The sequence below is a fragment of the Danio rerio genome, chromosome 9, assembly GCF_049306965.1.
Source record: "Danio rerio strain Tuebingen ecotype United States chromosome 9, GRCz12tu, whole genome shotgun sequence".
NCBI lineage: Eukaryota > Metazoa > Chordata > Actinopteri > Cypriniformes > Danionidae > Danio > Danio rerio.
The window spans coordinates 31,565,360-31,587,217 of NC_133184.1; the positions used below are offsets into that span (position 1 = coordinate 31,565,360).

At 36.3% G+C, this 21,858-nt stretch overlaps 1 protein-coding gene across 4 annotated transcripts in view; it reads right to left on the reverse strand.

Annotated features, from left to right (window-relative positions):
• The window catches only part of il1rapl1a (interleukin 1 receptor accessory protein-like 1a), a 269,927-nt gene that overhangs the window by 175,562 nt on the left and 72,507 nt on the right, over positions 1-21,858 (reverse strand). The gene's annotated exons all lie outside the window — the stretch shown is intronic.

Here is a 21,858-nt window from a genome sequence, read left to right on the forward strand (position 1 = left end):
TTGGTGGCAGATTGAATCCACACACCGCCCCCTTGACTACTACATCTAGCTGATCATTTGGTATCAGAGTTGGCTTGTATGAAAGGCAAAGGCCTCTAGATTACGCTTATTTTACCAAAATAAAATATGATCATGCTTTGATTTTTAATTATTTAATTACAACAGTAAGGTCTGACTTTGCCTAGACAAAAGTCTTGTCTCTTAACAGAAATAATGTACAGTATAGAATATAAAGTCATGGAGCAGTGGAAAAATCATTAATATTGTGTATGACTCCCATGAGCTTGGAGGACTGCACTCATACATCTTTGCAATTACTCAAATAGCTTATTAATAAAGTCATCTGGAAAAGCAAAGAAAGCGTTCCTGCAGGACAGCCAGAATTCATCAAGATTCTTTGAATTCATCTGCAATGCCTACTCCCTCATCTCACCACAGACATGCTCAATAATGTTCATGTCTTGTGACTTGGTTGGCCAATCCTGGAGCACCTTGACCTTCTTTGCTTTCAGGAACTTTGATGTGGAGGCTGAAGTATGAGAAGCAGCCCTATCCCGCTGAAGAATCTGCCCTCTCCTGTGGTTTGTAATGTAATGGGCAGCAAAAATGTCTTAATACTTCAGACTGTTAATGTTGTATCCACTCTGCAGATCTCTCACCCTTACACTTAATGCAACCCCAATCCATGATTTTTCCTTCACCAAACTTGACTGATTTCTGTGAGGATCTTGGGTTCATGCAGGTTCCAGTAGGTCTTCTGCAGTATTTGTGGTGAATGGGATGCAGTTCAACACATGATTCATTAGAAAAATCAACATTCTGCCAACTTTTCAAGAGATTAACTAGTAGTCCAGTTATTATTTGTTGCTCTTACCACTGGAATCGATGACATGACTTTTTTCATATAGTGTACAAGCAATAGAATTATTATGATAAAGCTTGGGTGTTATATAAAATATGTGGTGAATAAATTGTGAATAACTTCAATAACTTCCGATTCTAGATTTGAATTAAATTAACATACAGATTTTATGAGTGCTGAAACCACTTTATTAGTTGAAATGACCTTTATGCTGACAGGCGCACAACCCAACACGTTTAGCAGCAGTGTATTTTATGTAGAAAAAAAATTCAAATGCTATACATATGTCTGACAGGGAGCCAAATGGCAATATAGTAATAGATTTCAACACTCAAGTAGACATGCGCATGTTTTGATATGATAACGTTTGACTGGTGCCAATCATTTTAATGTGATTGTGCCCATGTTTGTCCTTGGGGAGAAGATACAGCAAATACAATAATGTGATTTGATGTTTAAATGTGATCTCGACCCCAATGCTTAACACATAAGTTACACCTGAGGAGGTCTGAATACCTGGAGAGAGAGTTAACATTTCCATTCATCTCAATAGCAGATGCTCAGCTGGTGTATTCAGCCCTTGAAGTACACAACATGCAACCTGCCATCTTTGCTCCAGGCCACTCAGCTCCTAAAAGATATTTTGAGCTATTATGTGACATATACACTCGCAGGCCACTTTATTAGGTACATCTTTTCAGTTGTGCCTTGGCACAGATATCTAATCAGCGAATGCAAAGGCTACATCTGTAAGTTGAAAAACTGCTGTTTTTGAAGGATACATTTCAAGGTACACTGTAAAGATGAATGCGTATTTATTTATTTATTTTTTGCATGAATCTGTTTATCAACACCTTAGTCATAATCAAAACTCCAAAATTGTTTAGAAAATTACAGGATTTCAACTCTTTAATAGACAAATTCAAAAATTATGTCACTGATTTGGTGAAAAAAAACACACACACAAATTGGTGTATTTTCTATATAAAAAGTAGTTGTGGACTGGATTCTTTTACTTTTTATCACAGTCTTGGACATGTAAACGATTAGTAACAATATTGGCTTTGATACATTGTTAGATTAAATTTTTTTCTCCCAATATTACTGGTGGTGGCTGTTTTTGCCCCATTGACTTCCATTATAAACTCATTTGATGGTGCATAAATACACAGGCTTGGTTCTTATTTAGTACATGTAGTTCTGAGAGCTGAGATGCATATTTAGGTCTCAGACACATCAAGGTAAGTGTATAAATGTTAATCTCACACTCACAGACACGCATACACACTTTAATTACCTGTTATACTCCATATAAAATCCAAAAGGTTTTTTTTTTTTTTTTTGCACAGGCCTAAAGGGTTAATGGTGCCAACTGATGATCAACAGTAAAAATTACAATTTTTACCTCTTCTCAACAAGGAAAACCACCAACAATCAAAAATGCATTATTATATGGTGTCATGGTTTTGTAATCAAAAAATGTGGTGATAATGGAAGTCAACGGGGCAAAAACAACGGTAAATTAGGGAGAGAAAAAAAGAAAATCAATCAAAAACAAGGCTTCAAAGGCAATGCTGTCCAAGACTTTGATAAAAGGTAAAAAAAATCCGGTTCACAATAATTTTATATTGAAAATACGTCATTTTGTGTGCTTTTCAACAAATCAGTGACATCATTTATGAATTTGAAATTTAAACACTTAAATCCTGTAATTTTCTAAGCAATTTAGTAGTCTTGCTCAGGACTGATGTTGATTAACAGATTTATGTTAAAATTTTAGAAAAATATATTTATTTTTGTAGCAGTTTAATTAGGTGGATGTTTTCATCCCTGACATAACAAAAGGGTAGTAAAATTGCCCAAAGTGTATCGTTAATTTTTTTTTTAAAATTCTGAAAATATGTGTCAAAAAAGGATTTGTCACCAAAAATCATTCAGCTAGCTGAAACACAGAAAAAGTTATGGCCAAATTAGGACACAAAATCACCCCAGAGTGGATAAAAACACCCCCAAGAGTGCTCAATTAATTGAATTGTGCTAATTCATTATCTTAATTTGAAGTAATTGTAACTTTATTGTATTAAGTATTTATTTCTTACTAATATATTAAAAATATCCCCTACTTACTGTATATTGAGTGCCAGTTACTTATGACTATTTAAGATTGTTGACTTAACTGGATCTGTAATCTGACTTGGTAGAATTTTACAATTAAATCTTACAGAAACCACAGTAAATCTCAACGAAACACAATGCTTCGCAGTCACATACAATGTATTTTCGAGTCTGACACGAAACATGCTGGAAACTAGAAATCTAGATGGTTAGGTGAACTCATTCAGTTTAAGTTCAGTCAAATTCAATGAAATTGTGAGTTCACATAACTTGTTTAAATTAGAGTTAACAAACTTTCATTAAAAAAGTAAGTCAAATGTACAAATTTCATTTCATTAAATGCACTGCTTGATTTTACAGTGTAGCAAGATATAATGCTAAATCTAGACTCTCTCTGTTATTTGTTAGTTTGTGTGAGAAATTAGAATTAGAATTAAATATCTGTAACAAAAATTAGTATTAGTAATTAAATCTTCACTTAAAGGCATATTTCACCCCAAAATTAAAAATGAACTCACCATTTTCTCACCCATGTGTGGTGTCATTGGGTTTGTACACATTGTAACACTCTAAAAATGCTGGGTTCAGCCTGCTCGGTCATTTTATTGGGCTATTTTGATTACTTTTACCCATGTGCAAGGTCACTCTGAAAAGTGCTGCGTAATTTTCTTACTCAAAATGCCACAGAGGACAAATTGTTTTATGAATAAATTTATGATTACGTTAATATCCTGTAATAAACACTTCAACTGAGTAAATATGTTTGTTTTATTTTTTATTTTTTAATTATTTCCTAAAATAAATAACCTATAATGCGGGCTTGTTTGACACAGCAGTACTGACTAAAAAACAACCAGTTAATGGATTAATGTATAAATCCCAGTATAACATTTGAATAACAATAACCCAGCTTGTGTTCTGTCCAATAATTATTCAGCACTGGGTTGAAAAATAACCCCAATCTATTTTTTAATCCAGCATTTTGGAATGCAGGTAGTACCTTCTATTTTGCATTCAGGACTGCCTTAATTCTTAGTGGCACAGACCCAACAATATGCTATAAACATTACCCGGAGACAGAGAGATTTGCTGAAGTTCAAACCACCCATCAAAATGGGGACATTCAAAGGTGTTCTAAGTGACTTTGAACATGGCATGGTTGTTGGTGCCACACGTACTGGTCTGAGTAAAGTTTTCTGAGTAAAATTATAAAATCTGTAGGGTTGGATAAATACACATTGTACCACACTCAAATGCAGGGCCATTTAATTGGGTTATTTTGAATGACACCGTTGCTCATGTAGCACTGCTGCCTCACAGCAAGAAAGTCGCTGGTTCGAGTCCTTGCTGGGTCAGTTGGCATTTCTGTGTGGAGTTTGCATGTTCTCTGTGTTTTTGCCGGGGTTTACTATTGGTGCTTCACTTTCCACCCACAGTCTAAAGATATGTGGTACAGGTGAATTGAATAAACTACGTTGGCTGTAGTGTATATGTGTGGATGAGTGTGTTTGGATGTCTCCCAGTACTGAGTTGCAGCTGGAAGGGCACGCACTGTGTAAAAACATTTGCTGGATAATTTGGCAGTTCATTCCACTGTGGTGACCCCTGATGAATTATCTTTACCCATGTGCAGGGTCACTGAAAAATGCTGAGTTACTTTTTTACTCACAATGCTGGGTTGAGTATTGACTGTTATTTCACTGGTATTTGCTTTGTAATCTTCCTTACATGTTTTTGTTCTTATCATTCAAATTATCAGTCAACAGAATAAAAGGTTCAAGCAGGAGAAGTAATAATTAACACAGTTTTAATATTTAAATGGGCTGCGTGGTGGCTCAATGTTTAGCACTGTTACCTCACATAAAGAAGGTCACTGGTTCGAGTCCTGGCTGGGCCAGTTGGTGTTTCTGTGTGGAGTTTGCATGTTCTCCCTGGCGTGGGTTTTCTCCAGGTGCTCCGGTTTCAATTGAATAAACTAAAATGCTTGCAGTGTATGAGTGTGTATAGTGGTTTCCCAATACTGGTTTGCAGGTGGAAGGGCATCCACGGCGTAAAACTAATGCTGGAATAGTTTGCGGTTCATTCCGCTGTGGTGACCTCTGAAATAGAGACTAAGCCGAAGGAAAACGAATGAATGAATAAATGTTAAGTACTAAACAATGTTGATATGTTGGGGTCAACTAAAGAGTACTGACCAAGGTGAGTTAAAGGAATGCTAGACTTTATCATCTGTTACATTCATTATTTACATTGTTATCATCCATTATTTACACTTACCATGTGGTCACACTGTCTAAACACACGTATAAATTTATTTTTGGTGTTGAATCTCCAGACATTTTGTGAGGGTATTCCACTCTAGTTTGACTGTTGTACTGAGCGAACAAATCAATATGACTGATGAAATGAGTCGTCTCAGTGAGGTATTCATTCAATTTGTACTGACCGCACATTTGCAACATACATGTTCTGTAGGGAAATATTACTTTGTCTCCTGAAGCTTCTTTTATTTCTGGTATAAAATGAATGGTTTCATTCTACGAGAATGACTCAGATTTGTGTCTTATTTGTCGAGAGGGGTCTGGATGCAGATGTGGTGCAGTCGCAGTCTGGGCTGCATGCAATGCTTTTTAATGCCCACACCAAACCCCACCCCTAACCCTGCCCCATCACAGTGGTCCATTGCTTCATTGAGTGCATTGTGTCTGACATTGCATCTCTGAGATATGCAATCTCAGCTTGCATCAAGGCCGCATCCAGATACTATTGGATTTGTCAGATAAGTTTGGAACCAGCATGCTGCAGTATCTAGAGAAGAATAAACAATCGAAATGCCTAAAATTAATAACCTAAAACATAGGTTTGTGATACAGAAGGAAGCTGGTTCAAGCCTTGGCTGGGTCAGTTGGCATTTCTGTGTGAAGTTTGCATGTTCTCCCCATGTTCGTGTGAGTTTCCTCCGGGTGCTCCGGTTTCCCGCACAAGTGCAAAGACCTGAGGTACAGGTGAATTGGGTATGCTAAAATTGACCGTAGTGTATGAGTGTGTATGTGTGAATGGAAGTGTATGGATGTTTCCAGTGATGCGTTGCGGCTGGAAGGGCTTCCACTGTGTAAAACATGTGCTGAATAAGTTGGTGGTTCATTCCGCTGTGGCGACCCTAGAATAATAAAGAGACTATGCCTAAAAGAAAATGAATGAATGAATAGATTTGTTTGACCCAGCAAAGGTTAAAAAAACAACCAGCAAATGGTTTAATGTATCCAACCCAACAAGCTAGATAACAATAACTCTGCACGTGTCTTATCCAATATTTAATCAGCACTGGGTTGTTCATAAAGGAATTGACATGGTCAGCACGGCAACACTACTCAGGTAGACTGTGGCATTTTAATGATCCTCAGCTGATTTTAAAGGGCACAAAGTGTTCCAAGAAAAAGCCCCATAATCAGTATCTTAAACCGTTGATATAATAAGATAAGATGGATCCACCCTTTATTATTATTCACACCAATGTCTGAACGTTGCTGTCACTGTCATTGAACGAAACTCTAGACTCATCAGAACAGGCAAACCTTTTCTGCTTTTTCTGCAAACCTTTCAAAGCTGTTCTGCTGCTGTAGCTCATATCATGGTAAGTAGTAAAAGAATTCGTTATGTTGAAGTTAACTAAAGACAACAGTCAGTTAAAAGAACCGCTAGCTATACTTTATCGTCTGTTGCATAACATTCATTATTAAAATGGGTATCATACATTATTAACACCTATCATACAGCCAATGTCTAAGCACATGTATACATATTGTTGATGTTCAATCTCCAGACATTTCATTCACTATTTGTAAATATCCATACTGTTATCTGCTGTAGCTCATCTGCTTCAAGGTTTGACATGTTGTGTGGTTAGAGATGCTGGTTTTTAGACTCCAGCTTTAAAATAGCTTGCAATAGGTGAAATCCACAAAGTAGTCCACTTTATTTTTTTTACAATTATTATAGATGTTTTAAGGCTGTAAAACCCCTCACTACACTATTTTCTCAGATAGGGATTAACATTTTAACTTTTCTCTTTTGGTTAAACACTCGTGTAACTTCTACCTTCCTTTAGCATGTCCAAGGGTACGTTTTTTGTATGGGGACTACTCACTTAGCTGTATATGGCTATTATGTTTGACATGATCCAGCATCGTTTCGTTCTTCAAAACTCATCCAATAGTTGTTGTCATAGCAACAGTTCTGGTAGCTCATACCTGCTCGGGAGCAGGCTTATTTCATATAAACAGGATTAGATCGGATCTTTTCAATCAAAGTTAATACTGAAAGTATGTACCGAATTCTGATATTTTCTTACAGTAGTAGTTACAGTATATACACTTGGGAAAAAAGTAAAATAGTAAAAAAAATAATGAAAAAATATACATAGTTTTAGTTTAAGTTTAAAATACATTTTTAAATAAAACTTAATCTGCACTCCAAATTAAAGTACAAAGACTGTCACGGGGTGGTTCTCTCCCCAAGGGGTTTAATGAGAACATTTATTAATAGGGAATTTTTAGATACAAACTTTTCAGAACCGGCTTTAGTACAATTTGTGTATGATAATAGAGGTACAGTTTTATTTTTAAAGAAATAATAAATTATGCAGTCATGCACTTTTTGACAGCAAGCATGACAGTGATTTGATGCTTCACAAAAGTTGTAATGACCTTTACCAATATTAAAATGCTTTTTTGATGCAAAATTAATTTAAACAGCCAGTTATTCCTTATGCCGATTAGGAAACTTGAATAGGCCTAGGCTACTATAATAAAGAAAATCTGCTCTAACTGTTTAAATAAACTGCTAAATACTCTTGACACATGAAAGTGTAAAGCCTGCAACCCACATCAAAGGTAGAATGTTATTGCATATCATATTCAACAAACCTTTTACTACGAATTTTATATAATTTTGTTCACATGGATAACTGAAAATTATTCAGATGTTGTCATTACGCTGCTTTGATTGCTTTAGCCAATCGTAGGATTGCTGGTCATGATTTTGAGGATCGATAGATCTTTCCTTCACAACACACGCAGTGATCCCAGATCAGTTCATCCAGACATCTTAATCTGATTAGCGATCTTTTTTGAATTACCAAACTAGCAAGAGATCAGTTATTAAGATTAAAAAATCCAGGATCTGTCAAATCATCTTAGATCATTTACGCAAGGTACAAAGAACGGACCCCAGAAGTCCAACTTTTTGTCCGATGGTTAGCATTTTCCTTTGCCTTTTGGGTGCTATGTGGGGGCCTTTGAAAGTGCAGAATGTTTTTCGTCGACATTATGGGGTTTGTTGGGGAGAAAACTTGGAAACATACAGTAAGCACTTCAGAGTCAAACTACTAGCAATTGAAGATTTAAGTAAACTTGGTAGGCTGAACACATGAGACAATCTGCACTGAGACATTATTTATTTATTTATTTGGTGTTAAATCAAGACATTTTCTAATGTGTTGTTGTCCAATTTGTGAATATCCATACTGTTATCCTGTTCTTAGCTGCCAGTAGTGCTGTTCTGCTGCTGTAGCTCATCTGCATCAAGGTTTGACATGTTGTAATGTGCAGTCAGAGATGCTGTTTTGCAGACTCCAACTTTAGTGCATGTTTTTTTGGAGTTACTGTTGCCTTTGTAAAAACTAGTTACTCTACTTTGACATCAGGTGCCAAGGTATTTTCTCCTACAGTATATATACAGTGATGCCTCGTTAATCGTTAATTTTTTTACAATTATTGTAGATTTTTTAAGGTTGTAAAACACCTTGCTACAGTAATTTCTCACATAAGCATAAACATTTTTACACTTTTCTCTCTTGTTTAAACACTTGTGTAACTCCTACCTTTCTTTAGCATGTCCAGAAGTACAACGTTTTGTGACATGGTTAGCATCTTTCTCTGCCTTTTGGGTGCATTTGTCAGCACCAAAAAGGTTTTGTCGACATCATAGGGTTTGTTGGGGAAAAAACTTGCAAACATTCAGTCCAGCACTTCAGTGTCATACTGTTAGTGATTGAAGACTTATGTAAATTTCGCAAGCTGAACGCATTCTGTACTGTACAGGAGACATGGCACAAAGGAGATTGACGGACAATGGTCTACAGCCAATCAGGACAAAATTCTAAATTTCCTGCAAAAAAATCTGTAACGGTAAACCCAGAATTTCAGAAAGTGCTTATTTGCTGGGATCTTCAACACTCTCTAGTCTGTGAAAATCCCAGTAGATCAGCACTTTCTGAAATACTTCGTCCAACCCATCTGACAATAACAAATCACTTTCATTACCTTTCTTCCACATTCAAATGCTTAGTTTGAACTTCAGCAGATCATCTTGACAACGTCTACATACCTAAATGCACTGAATGTGATTGGCTGATCCGATAGTTGCGTTAACAAGCAGTTAAATAGCTGTACGTAATCAAGTGAGAGTATATTGCGCAGCATGCAGTGAGAAGCAGCCTGTGTTAGTAATCCATTCTGAAGTGCTATTCTCTTTCTCTGCCCTGTTTACCTGCAACAGTGTGTTTGTGTTTGCAATGATCAAAGCCACTTTGATGTGTGTTACGTTTTAGCACGAGGCTCCAGAAGTGGAATACGTGTCATGGTTTGAGTCCATCCCTTCACCACTGTAATCTGCACTGATTGGCGTAGCGTTTCCCACTTTACATTTGCTTTATTTGTAATGAAGGAGACCGTTCTGCAGGCTTAATACAGAGAGTTTCTGTATATGTGTAAAAGGAAATCCCAATATGTCTTTGTAGTCCTCGTGTGCAGCTTGCAGATCTCGCATACATTATGGTGATATTATGTTTTTTGCTGACTTGACACCCGGCGGGCTTAAAAAAAAATAGAAACAACAATTCTTTGGCAACTGCAATATTAAAATGTCATAAAAATGATAAGTCTTAATTAAGAGATAATAACGTATTAATAATTCATAGATTATAGTATCCCTCCTATGCACACACACACACACACACATACACACACACATCCCAACCCCCGCTGAGATTTAAACACAGAAGAAGAGTAACAAAGGTAATTATCTTATTCTGGTTATGTGGGTTAATAAGGCTTTTTTTCCTGAAGGCCACAAGATTAATGTGAGTCTATATAAAACCCCTCAGCTCTTGCCAAACTTGAGTTGAGTGTCCGTTACATTCCAGAACTTTCTCTGAGCCAGAGATAAAACTGCACAGTGTTAATGTAATTACGTGTGTGTCACTGAAGAACCTTTTAAAGGAACAGTTCACCCAATTTGACCACAATTTATGATGTGACAGGTCATCACTACAAAGCTTTCATGACAATCTTATGAACGCCCCGTCAAGTAAAGTTATTGTTCACTCATTCATTTATTCATTTTCTTTTTGGCTTAGTCACTTTATTAATGAGGGGTCACCACCGCGGAATGAACCATCAACTAATCCAGCATTTGTCCAGCGGATGTCCTTCCTAACACTGGGAAACACCCATACACTCTTGCATTCAAACACATACACTACAGCCAATTTAGCTTATTCAATTAACCTATACCACATGTCTTTGGACTGTGGGGGAAACCGGAGCACCCAGAGGAAATCAACACAAACCCAGGGAGAACATGCAAACTCCATACAGAAATACCAACTAACACAGCCAGGGCTCAAACGTGGACCTTCTTGCTGTGAGGTGATCATGCTACCCACTGCGCCACTGTGACCACAAAGTTATTATTATTGAGTATATTTGTTAATAAAATTATTAATACTTTATAATATTGTAGCATTTCTTTTATGAGGCTAGTTGTGTCACAATCACCAGCGATCTACAACCTGATAAACACTGCTGGTAAACACTCCCTTTCACATGAACTACAAATCCACCAGGTTATGGACTACATATTCAGACATGCAGCACACACACACACACCTGCTCCAAGTCTCCTCTGATTAGACTTTCACAGCTGAAGTTGCTCTAGGACTGTGAGAACCATAAGTACTGCTCAAACACAAACACTGTTGCTGAGTCTTGTCTACTGTTTTAGTGACACTACAACGCGTTTTCCTTTGTCTTGTTTTTCCATGTTTTTGATCCTCGCCTTGTTTTTTTGTTTAATCCTGTTAGCTGCCTGCCTTGTAACCATCTGCCTGTTATTTTGACCATGACTCTGGATTGCCCTTATACATCTGCTTGCCCCTGTATTGACCACTGCTTGCCTGACCATTCTAATAAACCTGCATTTAGATCCTCACCCCGGTTGTCAGTGCCACTATCCCTCGTTACAAGTTGACACAAGAAAAACAAGTTTCTCTTGAAACTCCACTGACTAAAAGTAAATGGCACGCAATCATACGAGACTGGAATGGAACAAAAGGATGGACCTGAACACAGGGCTTTTGAGACACACTTTTTAAAATGAAGCCTGACACTGCAGTTAAAAAATACAGCAGGAGATGCTGAAAACCAATGAAATGCAACAATCAAAGATGTCAATTTGCTTGTACACACAAACAAAAAATAAAAAAACAGCATACACATAATACGTTCTGTGTGAATAATAGCTCCTAAATCTACCTCTGATTGACAACTTGATTTCAGCATAGACCGCTGTGAAATGAAATGGAAATAAAAGTATATACTGAGTCCTAAAGTTACATCTATTCATTGATTCATTGATCTGCCACAACAATGTGCTTGAATTATCTTTTTCTTAGTGCTTCGCTTAACAAATATTGATATGTGTTCAGCTGTATTTAACTAATTAGGAACTTGTTTGATTATAAGCAACTGACCCATTAGTCCATGTCCCTATTTACTTCCAGTGTATGGTAAAGATCACCCCTTTTTGTGATACTTAAAATAAAACAATATGAAAGAGAATAAAATAAAGATGATCAATGGCAAAAAATTGCATTTTTGCTTAAAGATTTTGTAATTATGTTGAATTTGTTTTTTTTTTCATACTAGTTACAAAAGTTTTAGTTCTAGCTTCAGTATTTATGTACTGGTGCTAGTAGATACTGTTGAACTGCATTTTTTCCATATGTTTAAAATATTTAGAATTATATTCTTACCCAAGTAGTTGAAACAAAAGTATTTTAATAATTAATAAAAAATTTATTTCAGGTAGCAATATTTTATATATATATATATATATATATATATATATATATATATATATATATATATATATATATATATATATATATATATATAAATATATATATATATATATATATATATATATATATAAGAAACTAAAGTTATTTAGTTTACCGCTTTGTTTCAATTTTAGTAACTATAACTTTGAATTTTTATTCAGTTTGTGGTCGCATTTTATTTGTAACATCCATGCAGGCACAGAATGTCAAGATGACGTCATATTGACATTGTACCCCAACGTACCCCGACGATGTGGGGACGTTGGATTTTGTTTGGAAATAAAAATCTGGTTGACGTCAGAACCCAAAGTCAGGTCGACGTCAATGTCTAATGTCCAACCTAAAATCAACAAAATATCAACATCTAATCATGTTACGCCTTGACATTGTGTGGACGTTACCACCATGACATCTATCAGACATTGTATTTTGGTCACTTTCCAATACAACCTAAAATCAACCAAATATCAATGTAATTTGACATCATTATTGGACGTCAAAGAATCGTTGTCCTTAGACGCTGACTAGACATTCAATTTTGGTTCCCTGACATCATGACCTAAATCGAACCTAATATTAGCGTCTTATGATGTTGTGTGCCTGCTGGGATTGTAAGCGATGATATTGTCTTGCTTTCTTACTACAAAGACACCATTTTCAACCGTAAGTAATATGGTAAACAATGTAAACAATAGGTCTTGACATAAACAAATGAATAACCATTAATAATTCAACACTATTGTGTCTGTGGACTAAATGTGCTCTATGGGATGTTGTTCTGAGGACTCTTACCTTTTAAACTAAACCCTGAAGTACAGCAGTGAATCTGTGAATGTGTTGTTATTACGATGATATTCACTCCATATATAATAAGCATTTTCTGTACAACTGCACAAATTTAGAAAATACATTCTTTATAAGCTTCCCATTGAAAAACTATTAGCTACAATGGCTGCTTGAGGGTTGTAGCTTTAGACTGATGTATAGTTTGTCAAGATTACTCGTGTTCTTTTTGATGTAATCAATTCGTAAACACCGAAATGTGCACAGCGCTCCAGTGCCTCCACATCCTGACGCTGGCTAAGTGGTGTTAATATAATTTTAGTTAACTATAATAACTATAGGATAAACAACACACTTCTGTCTTTAAAGCAACAGTACAGACAACAATGATCCTTTTTCTAGCAATATAAATATGTATTCAACGGTTTTCAATGCGCATATTCATTGTTTTCTTAAATCCCAAATCCACCCATTCCTAATTAACTTTCTAAAAGTTTCATCACTAGCTGTCTGACTTTGCAAAAGTGCCTCACGGAAAAAAAGTGAATAAAAAATAAATAAATATAAATATTTATAGATTTGCACCGGGTTATTTCTGCCTTTCTGTAGCATTTCAACTTCAAACATCACAGATGGTGTTCAGACAGCCGCATGTATGTATAACTACCACCATGGAGAAAAAAAAGCATGCCGGGTGTCTTAATACGAACCGCTTAAAGCTGTGCATGTGGAAATTAAGCCACAAGCTGTGAGATGAGTTTCAGAGTGAGCGGCCGCTCCATCCACACCGCACGCAGTTTATTGATTCCAGTCACATTAGCGGACAAAGGATTCAAAGTTTCGACATTTTGGCTTGATGAGTAAATTGACTATGTCTCTTCCTCTTTTCTCCAAGTACACACGCGCACACACAAATACAAACACACGATGATCAGCTGGTGCAGATTCGCTTGGCTAAACTCGCAGTCTGTTTTTCTTCCAGATGAGTCTTTACCGTCGATGCCCAGTGTGTGCGCTGGCGCTTTTGGCATGTCCTTTCGTTTAACAGCACTCCTGTGCACAAACCACAGGCTTGGCTCTGTTAGATCATGGCAGTGGTAGATGACAAGATTTAACCCCAGTAACTGTATCTGGTTAACAGCAGGGTGACACCAAATGAACAAGCCCTGCTTTCACGCCGCCGCACGCTCGCTGACCCAGAACGGAGAGCAGAGGTAAAAGTCTGGGATAAAGCCAAGAAAACAGCAGAAGCACAAATCGAATGTGGAGAATATCACATTAATCCATGCTAGAACACTCTGACAGTGGCATTTTGCATGAAGCATGGGTTACCTAACGTGCGATGCAAGCAGCAAAAGGCCTCCGGCTTCCAGATGAAATATGGACCGGTGCATCACAGGGATCTAATTTCGATTGTCACATCCTCAAGGTACTAATGAATGCCGACTCTGTCGTTGCTCTCTTACGAGCGCTGTCATAGCAATCCATAAAAACAATACATTATGCGTATCAGTCGGGGGGAAGATGAGTGTAAAGCTCCACTGTTGCATCGCTCAGAAGCCAATACGGAAAGGTGGAGCTATTTTAAAATCGGAATTACACGAAATCTCTCAGGAGGAGAAAGAGGGGAATCAATCACTCAACAATCCATGATCCTAGCTGTCCTGATGACACACGGCATTCAAACCCAAATGCAAATAAGTACTGCTGACAACAAATACACAGTGAGAGACCAAGTTCAATCGACCAAACGCATGTTGACATTAATTGAGAAGTTTTGCTATTCCAGTAATTCCAGTCAAGTTATTGAAGTAGCCTGGTCTTCATTATAGATCTGTGTAAAGCTTTTGTGCTATTTTTTAAATGTTGAATAAAATCTATTGAGAAATGATCATGTTTTCTTTAACCAATTCTATGAGACTGATGCAACACATTATTCTAAAAAGCATAACGACCGATGTTGGCAGGTTTTGGTAAATCACAACCACTATACAAGGAGAAACAGGCATGTTATGCAAGGAAAGCTTCTTGAAAGCATCCATTTATTATATGTTTCTCTGAGTTTTCTACAGATTACTGAACAATCAGTAATAAACAAAAGTTGATAAACAATGTTTTATGTATTCAGGAAAGTCTAGCATCCAGACTGGGCAGAACGTTTTCCTACCAACAAGACAATGACACTAAGCAAACAGCTAAAATAATGAAAGAGTGGCTTCACAACAACTTTGTGACTGCTCTTGAATGACCCAGCCAGAGCCCTGACTTAGACCCAGTTGAGCATCTTTGGAGAGACCTAAAAATGGCTGCCCACCAATGTTTACCATTCAACTTGACAGAACTGGAGAAGCTCTGCACAGAGAAATGGCAGAGGATCCCCGAATCCAGGTGTGAAAAACTTTCTATAAAAATGCTGAGAAAAGGGTCTGAATATTTAAAACCATGTTATATTTCAGTTTTTCTTTTTTTAATAAATCTGCAAAAATGTCAACAATAATGTATTTTTCTGTCAATACGGGGTGCTGTGTGTACGTTATGAGGAAATTTTTTACTTGAATGATTTTAGCAAATGACTGCATTATAACAAAAAGTGAATCATTTAAGGGGGTCTGAATGCTTTCTGTACTCACTGTGTATATCCTAATGCAACAAAGATTACTCAGTCAATAATAGTTTTTGATTTTCTGTCTTTTGTTTCAATAATAACTTCAGTCAGGGCTACTGCACAGATCCAATATATTGATACACATGATATGCGCTTCTTTTATTGTTTTTAAATGGTACTTAACATGTTGGGTATTTTGATACAATTGTGTATTTGTCTGTCCAAGCCCAAGAAATGAATATCTATAGCATTTTCACTATGGAGATTGCCATAACAATATTTCAGATTGTGGAACATTCCAGCAAATCAGGCAGGCAGGAGAGTTGTGATGTAGTTCTAGTTAAATTAAAACTGATTTCATTCAGTTTATTATAGATGTTACTGTTGAAGATTTCTGATAAATCATCTTTTGATCTGCATTCCAATCATCGTAAGTACTACAGAAGACCTATTGGAACCCACATGGACACAAGATTCTTACAGAAATCAGTCAAAATTGGTTAAGGAAAAATCCTGGCTTGGGGTTACAATCAGTATAGGGACATGCAAGAGATCTACAAAGTGGATGGCAACATCAGCAGCCTGAGGTATCAAGACATTTGTGCTACCCATTACATTACCAACCAGAGGAGAAGGCAAATTCTTCAGCAGGATAGTGGTCCTTCTCATACTTCAGACTCCACATCAAAGTTCCTGAAAGCAAACAAGGTCAAGGTGCTCCAGGATGGGCCAGCCCAGTCATCAGACATGAACATTAATGAGCATGTCTCGGTAAGATGTAGGAGGAAGCATTGAAGATGAATCAAAAGAATCTTGATGAACTCTGGGGGTCCTGCAAGAAAGTTTTCTTTGCCATTCCAGATGACTTTATTAATAAGTTATCCGAGTCATTGCAGAGATGTATGGATGCAGTCCTCCAAGCTCATGAGAGTCATACACAATATTCATTCTTTTTCCACTGCACCATGACTTTATATTCTATATTGTACATTATTTCTGTTAAGTGACAAGACTTTTGTCTGTGCAAAGTCAAATCTTACTGTCCTAATTAAATTAATAAAAATCAAGGCATGATCATATTTTATTTCAGTAAAATAATCTACAGGCCTTCACCTTTCATACAGTTATTTTTTGCTGTTCCTAAAACTTGGACAGGAGACCAGACTTTTTTCAGATAGTGTATAATTTTAATCCCTAGCTAGTTCTCACAAACAAACACATAAATAAATCAATTATTTATTTTTTAAAAGATGTTTATTATTATTATTACATTTAAATGTAATTTTGGATGTAAGGTTTAAAATGCTTGAGAATATTGCAAATTATTGAAATGTTATTAAATCATACTGTTTCTGAAAATAAAAGAATATTGAAAAGTTATACCAGTTGCAGAAGTGCTGCAATTTCATTACGACCCTAAAAGGCGATCTGGGAATTGTGATGAATCAGAAATCAAATGTAATATTGTTTAATCACTGCCTGCAAAGTGCTTCTCAATCCAGCTAAACCGGTTTGTAGAATATTTGATTAATGACTCTGCGGGAGATAATGTATATAATGGGGGGAGGAGGGCTGTAGTCCTGAGGGAGTGTATTTGTAAGTGGGGCTAGTTGATTATATTAGCACCTCTCTACACTTGAGCCCAGCTCTAATGCAGAACATATGGAACATTTACGAAAAACACTTCACAAGCACTTCACACAGAAAGAACAAGGGAGGGGAGAGATTTATCACAGGGATTACAGCTTTTTAACACAAAATGAAATATGCAGAAGCTAGTTAGATTTTGTAATGAGATTTTTAAAACCCCCAGATATTCCAAAACAATATCTCTATCGCAAACATATGGCTGAACATGCCTCTACCTGTGGAGCCCATTTTTGTATTTAAGATTTAAGCCAAATGCAGCTAAAACTTGGTTAGAAAATTGCAACAATAACAAAAAAAAAAAAAAAAGCTCCTCAAATTGTAAGATGTGATAACTTTCATACAGTAAATTAACCCCTCAAAGTAAAGTAAAAAAACTGAGATGGGAAGTAAAAAGTATAAATTCATTAATGTATTTAAGTAGATTTTTCTAATACAAGTACTCATTCAATCATTCATTTTCTTTTCGGCTTAGTCCCTTTATTAATCAGAGGTCGCCATATGCTTTTCCAGCATATGTTTTACATAGTGGATTACTTTCCAGCTGCAACCCAGCACTAGGAAACACCCATACACTCTTGCATTCACACACATGAACTACAGGCAAGGTAGCTTACCCAATTCACCTATAGCGCATGTCTTTGGACCTTGGGGGAAACCGGAGCATCCAAAGGAAACCCACGTGAACACTGGGAGAACATGCACACAGAAATGCCAACTGGCCCAGCTGGAACTCGAACCAGCAGCCTTCTTGCTGTGAGGTGATCGTGCTATGCACTGCACCCCCCGTGACGCCTGATATAAGTACTTAACTTCACTATTTATTTGACAACTTTTTACATAAACTCCTTACATTTTTACACAAATATCTGTACTTTCTACTTCTCACTGTACTCTATATTAATCTATATTAATCTATAGTAATCTATATTATTTCGTGTTATTGCGCATTTTGAATGTGCTGCAGAGTGCAGCTTTTTAACCTCTGATCATGTAGAGGCTTGTTTTTTAAGCTTACTATGGCGAACGTGGATGAGGGAGTCCGGGACGTAAACACCCTGGGTAATAAGATATGTTTTGGTCAATTGGCTCACAGGTAAACAGGAGAAAAGTTCCGGTTCAAATGTGGCACCTAATGTGGGTTCAAGTCTTTAGTGCACTTCCGACCAGTAAAGTATGACTAAGTCCAGACAGAATCTGCGGACATTTTTTGCTATTTCTGCACAGAATTTCGTCCAAAATCTGTGAATTTATGTACAATGAATTTGGGAGTATTGTAACTAAAAACTTAATATATGAAATAAAAAATAATATGTTTAAAATTTGTATTTAAGGTTTAATATGCAAATTCAATTAGATCCACCTATTTGGTAAACAAAGCAAGTCTCTCTTATAATAGATATACTGAAAAACTGTACTGTAAATAAATCAAATTAACATTTATAAATTAGACAATAATACAACTGAAATTATTTTTATAAACGTAATAATAAATATAAATTTACACAAGCAAATACCGTGTGGGCCAAACTAAAGAATGTGTGTACTTTTGCCATCACTATGTTTAAAAAAAGGCAAATGCTATAATTACCACATTACAATGGTTTCTCTAACCCCATAGGAATATACATCAAATAGATCATTTAAAATAATTATTTAGAAAAAAATATAAGTAAGGATGATGGTGGCTGAGTGTTCAGCACAGCAAGAAGGTTGCTGGTTCGAGTCCCAGTTGGGTCAGATGGCATTTCTGTATGGAGTTTTCATGTTCTCTCCGTGTTCACATGGGTTTCCTCCAGGTGCTCCGGTTTCCTACCACACTCCAAAGACATGCGCTGTAGGTGAATTAAATTGGCCATAGTGTATGTGCATGAATCAATGAGTATGGGTGTTTCCCAGTACTGGGTTGCAGCAGGAAGAGCATCCGCTGCATTGTAATATATTTGATCTTAAATTTAGAGTAAATTACTGGCTAATAATTGCATTCCTTTCACAATACAAAATTAGAGAGTGAAATTCAATATCTTTTAAGACCTTTTTAAAGACTTTCCATACATTTTAAGACCTTATAGCCACTTTTCAACTGGAAACACTGGCGGGATTTTAGCTTACAGTATATTTACTAAATATTAATGTAAGAAACTAATCCAAAACTAAACATTTTTCATATACTGATTACAAATCTATTAAATTCTGCAGGTTGGCACTTATAGAACTGTAGAAATAATGGTGTTGCCTTGACTTCCATAGTAAACAAAGCTGCATGATGTCAAATCTAGTAGGATCCCATTGATTTTATAAACTACAATTATCCTGATATCACAGATTTAATTCAGGCAAACTTTAGCAAACAACCATACATTGTATAAACAAAAATTATATAAAATTTAATACCTTGGAAATTAGCATTTAGGACTTTTAAAACAAATAGTTTTTAAGGGCCTTAATTTTCTCTACATTGATTTATCAACTTTTAATATTTTTAAAACCCTGCGGACACCCTGCAGTAAGATACTGTATGTAAATGTGCGTATCTCTGTGGATTTTGCATGTTCTCCCTGTATTGGTATAGGTTTCATCCGGGTACTCCGGTTTCTCCCAAACAAAGACATGCGCTGTAGGTGAATTGAATAGGCTAAATTGTCCGTAGTGTATGTGTGTGAATGAGTGTGTATAAATGTTTCCCAGTACTGGGTTGCAGCTGGAAAAGCATCCTCTGCACTGTAAAATATTTGACATTACATTTACGGTAAATTACTGATTAATAATTGCATTGCCTTCACAGTAAGATAATGTATGTAAACTCACAGTAAATTACTGGGAGGTACATCATAATAAAAATAATTCTTTAAATATTTCTACAAATTAAAAAAATTACTTGTACTAGCATAAATGTTAATGTGTATTAATTTCTATGTTGAATAAAATATTAATAGTGTTTGAATTCCTATAACTAACATGCACAGGATGCAGACATTTTACAGTAATTTGCTGTAATCATGATGTCTGCCTTAATTTCACAATAAAATTCTGAATACATCAAATTTAACAGTTGAATCCTGTAAAGTAAAACTAATGTAATTTACTGTGAAAAATTACAGTAACGTGAAATCCTGGGATTTTATTACAGTGTGTGTAAAACCTCTAAGTAGGTAAGTTGGTGGTTCATTCTGCTGTGGCAACCCCTGATGAATAAAGAGACTAAGCTTAAGGAAAATGAATGAATAAAAATATGAGTAAATAAGTAATTTTAATCACAGTAATTCCTCTTTATGTTCCAAATTAAAGTAGTTCATTCACTTTTTATTATTATATTAATAATACAGAATATCACTGCTTTTATTTGTTAGATCTTATATTTATCCCTTTTTATTTGTCTCAGACATAAAAACTGCGTTGTTTTTCACTTTTATTATTTTATTTTGTTTGAAGTTTAGAGACAATGGCGTCCCATGAATTGCTCTATGCGTTCTATAAAGGGAACTCGTAAAGTTTTTCAGGGACTACCGGTTGAATCCACAGCGCCTGATAATATAGCGGCTATAATAAACACAGCAGAGGCAAGGGCCTGTTCGCCTCTGAAAAAAAAGGTAGCGGAGACAGATGACCCCTCTGATCCATGCCCTTGGTTACGGCTCCATAACTCCTTCCACAAGTTCAGATTTATCCCATAACTCACATCCAGGTGCATTCAGAAAAGTTCATTGGCCACATTTCATTCAGAAACATTAAAACCGTCACTCTGTCAATGAAGCAAAGTAGGAAGGTTGCTATAGTTACTTTTTTGTCAAACTACTGCACTCATCCTGCTGTCAAAGGCATTTTGTCATTTATAAATCTCTAAAAACACACAGTAATGTATGTAAACATATAAACACACACCTATTGATTTAGCCTGCCTGGATTTCCTTTAAAACACATCTCAAGATCCACGGCAGCCCATATCATTCTTCAAACAGATTTTTAGCAGTACAAATAAGGCCATTGTTAGCCATTCTGGATTTCAAAGCGAACAAATGGCTTTCCAGCGGGAGCACTTCCCCAGTATATAGTCAATATATGCAGCGAGATGGATGTTGAAATTGCTCGTGTCATTTCACTCTTAGGGTGGCTGCTTTTGTGTCTGGGCCATTGTACAGATCGAGACCTTGAACGGCAGCCTGGATAAGAGGAGGTGAACAGGTGAAAAATGTGCCTGTCTACACACACTCAATCCTGCCTACACCCTCGGCATCACAGAGCATAAATACACTTGGAGACCAATCAACCTTCACCTTAAACAACCATAACAACAGCTTGACTAATAATAGTGCTAATGATAAAGGACAAAAAAGAAAGAGAGAGAGAGATAGAGAGAGAGAGTAGAGATTTCTTTTTAATGTGTATGTGTGTGTGTGTGTGTGTGTGTGTGTGTGTGTGTGTGTGTGTGTGTGTGTGTGTGTGTGTGTGTGTGTGTGTGTGTGTGATTTCTCTATCTTTATCTATCTGTGTAGTCCTGGCTCACTGATTTACCACCATATGGCCTGGCTCATGTATTCGAATATGTGAATGCTAAAACAATGAAATCAACAGCTGCTCCAAAGAAAAACAGATCTTGAAGAGGAAAACAACAGGAAGACAACTGCACAAGCATTGTAGGTCGCAAACTTAAACCTACGTTTAAAA